The 3,317-nt window shown below is 37.9% G+C and overlaps 1 protein-coding gene across 1 annotated transcript in view; it reads left to right on the forward strand.

The window, feature by feature from the left end:
• Positions 1 to 3,317, forward strand: part of TBC1D12 (TBC1 domain family member 12) — a 134,686-nt gene that overhangs the window by 101,538 nt on the left and 29,831 nt on the right. The window lies entirely within an intron of this gene.

Genomic DNA, 3,317 nt, shown 5'->3' on the forward strand with positions numbered 1-3,317 from the left:
CCCTAAATGTAGCATATGTTCATGCAGTAGAATATTGTTGTTGTTAATGTGCCATGGAGTCGGACCCGACTCATAGCGACCCCTCCTTGGGTTTCCCAGGTGGTATCACTATGGAAGTAGATTGCCCAGCTTTCCTTCCAAGGAGTGGCTGGTGGGTTTGAAGCACCAACCTTCTGGTTAACAGTCAAGTGTGTTAGGCACTATGCTACTCTACCATAAAGAGAAATTAAATTCTGTTACAGTAAAACCTATGAAAGTCAGAAACTGTATAAGGCAGAAACCTGTCAGAGAAGGAAAACTCATAGATTTTCCACAAATAGAGAGTGCTAGAAAAATGGCAAGACTGTACTCTGTTAAAGGCAGAATACTTGTGAGACCCAGAAAAACAGAGCAGTCCTATAGAGTTCCAGCTCTCAACAGATTTCACAGTATGTGCTGTGACGTGGGTAAACCTTGAAAGCATTATGCTAAGTGAAATAAGCGAGACACGAAAGGACTAATACCATACAATCCCTTTTATGTGAACTATCTAGAACAGGCAAATGTGTAGAAACAGAAAAGAGGTAACTGGTCATCCAGGACTAGGGGGAGTGGGGAATGAGGAGTCATTACTTAATAGGTACAGAGGTCTTGCTTGGTGTGATGAAAAAGTTTTAGAAAAAAATAGTGGTGATAATTGTACAACATTGTGAGCATTATCAATGCCACTGGATTATACATTTGAAAGTGATAAAAATGACAAATTTTATGTTGTATATATTTCACCACAGTAAACCAACAAGGGAAAAAACTTTGTAAAACAAGTTAAAGCTATAAATTGCCTTTTGAGTACCCTTTTAGAATTATCCTACAAATGCTGATGTGTTGTTTCTGTTTCATTCAGTTAACTACTTTTTGGTTACAGAATATACTTAGTATGATTTCAGTGTTTTTAAATTTAGGAAAACTTGTTTCATGGTGCAGATTAAGGTCTGTCTTAATCTTGGTTGGAGTGCTCTGTATATGACATTTACACCTACGTCTCATTTACCAATCCCGTTATCCGACATTTTGCATTTAAGACAGTTTTGAAAACACTCTCAAGTGGTGCCTCCAGTGGTCTTGGCCCCATGTGGAGCTATGGCTGGGCCCAGTGTGCCCTCCACAGGCCATCCCAAACAATATGCTGGAAGTCTCAGCAACAACTTGGCCATGCAAGGGACAGCAGCCAACTGGCTACAGGATACCTTCTCCTCTTCATCCATGACATTTCAGTCCGGTCACAGAAGGCACAGGATGACAGTGGTATGACACTAGGTTGCAGGTGGGCAGGGGGAGGCTAGACCAGGGCCCAAAGATGCCAGTGAGGTTGGTCGGGGGACGAGGGAATTGGGAGGAAGAGAGAAGGCCGTGGAGGGCTGAGGGGCCAAGGAAGACAGAGGATGAGTGGGGTCCCTGCCTAGGGCAAATGTGAAAGGAAAGGGCAGGTGAAGGATGAGCAGGCTCCCTACCTAGAGTTTGCAGGGGGCGGCAACAGGTGGTAGGCAACACCTACCTACTATTCCCAAACCCCATGGGCTCCGCCACGGTAAGGGAGGGAGGCTGGCTGCATCCCAAAACATGCTGAGGGTGCCTGACGGGTGGTGAGCAATGGGTAGGAGACACCAGTACTGAAGATGGCAAAGCCCCTGACTCTTGAATAGTGCTGATTTCACATGACGGCCTGGTTTTTGAAACCTAACCATGTTAGTAAGTGGGAAGTGGGTGCAGTTTCAAGTTGATTGATAGTGTTGTTCATATCTTCTGTATCCTTAATGATTTGCTGTTTACTAGTTTTATTAATTACTGAATGAGGATTGTTGAAATATTCCAATGTAATTTTGTATTTCTGTTTTTCTTCTTTAAATTCTAGCAAATTTTCTTTAAGGTAGTTTAAAGCTCTATCACTAGGTACATGCATCTTAAGGATTGTGTGTCTTCTTGGGTAATTGACTCTTTGTTTAAGAACTTAGCGTTTTACCCCGATAATATTTTTGCTGTGAAATTTCTTTTCTCTGACATTAATATAGATGTCCAGGCTTCCTTTTGTATAGTGTTAACATGATGCATAATTTTCTAACCTTTTACTATTAACCTCTGTCTTTACATCTAAAGTGCATTTTTGTAAACGACATATAGTTGAGTCTTCTTTTTTCATTTATTCTCACAATCTTTGCCTTAATTGGAGTATTTACATTTAATGTATTATTGATATAATTGTGTTTAAATATTATTGTCTCATTGTTTTATGTTTGGTATTTGTCTCTCTTACTTTTTTTTGGATAGAATATTTCCTTAACATTTAATTTCTTCTGTAATTGGTGAATTACCTATACCTCTCTGTGTGTGTGTATGTGTGTGTTTTAGTAGTTCTCTTGAGTTTACTATATATGTATATATATCTTAATTTTTCACAAACTACTTTGAAATATCATTATGCCATTTTACATATAACTTAAGAACATTGTAGCAGTTATTTCTCCATTCTTGAACTTTCAGCTATTGTATCTACATTTAATTTTTACCTATATTATAAATCTCACATCACATTTTTTTACTATTTTTTCCTTCAAGCCTTCTATTATAAGAGTTTGCATAGCTCCAGATTTTCATCTGGTATTATTTTCCTTATGCCTTAAGGACTTCTTTTAACATTTCTCTTACAGTGCTGGTCTTCTAGTAGTGAATTCTTTTCTCTTTGTAAGGGGCTATAAAAAGGAAGGAGTTAATAAAATTAGTCTTTTAAAAATTGACTTAACTAATTTTCTTTTTCAGAAACCTTCCTGCCAAATCTGTTGAAGAAGCTTTACGTCACCGACAAGAATATGATGAGATGGTGGCTGAGGCTAAAAAACGAGGTATAAAGTTTAACCCCAAATGGTATAATTTACTGATTTTGTGTTGGTTAATTTCAACAGGAAGATGGATGCTGAAATTGATCAAGTCTGTCTTCAAGATGAGGCTGAATTCTTATTTTTCTCTACTATTTTTTATAACTAAAAGTATAACTAAAGTTTCATAACTAAGTTGGTTCTTAAAGAAGTATGAAATGTCCTATCACGGTCATAGTTATGTAAGTACTTTCACAAAACTAATATTAGAATAAAAGAACAGACTATCTATGAAGATATTATTCATGACTTTGTTCATGAATTTCACGTCTTTTAAAGTTTTTAAGTTTTAGAGGAGGCGGGGCAAAATGGCGGACTAGGCAGAAGGATTGCACAGACCCTCTTCAACAAAGAAAAGGGAAACCAATTAACACAGACACAGAAGATAATCTTGGACCCCTGAGCCTT

This window comes from Orycteropus afer, unplaced genomic scaffold, assembly GCF_000298275.1.
Source record: "Orycteropus afer afer isolate SDZICR_OR568_19922 unplaced genomic scaffold, OryAfe1.0 scaffold00293, whole genome shotgun sequence".
Classification (NCBI taxonomy): domain Eukaryota; kingdom Metazoa; phylum Chordata; class Mammalia; order Tubulidentata; family Orycteropodidae; genus Orycteropus; species Orycteropus afer.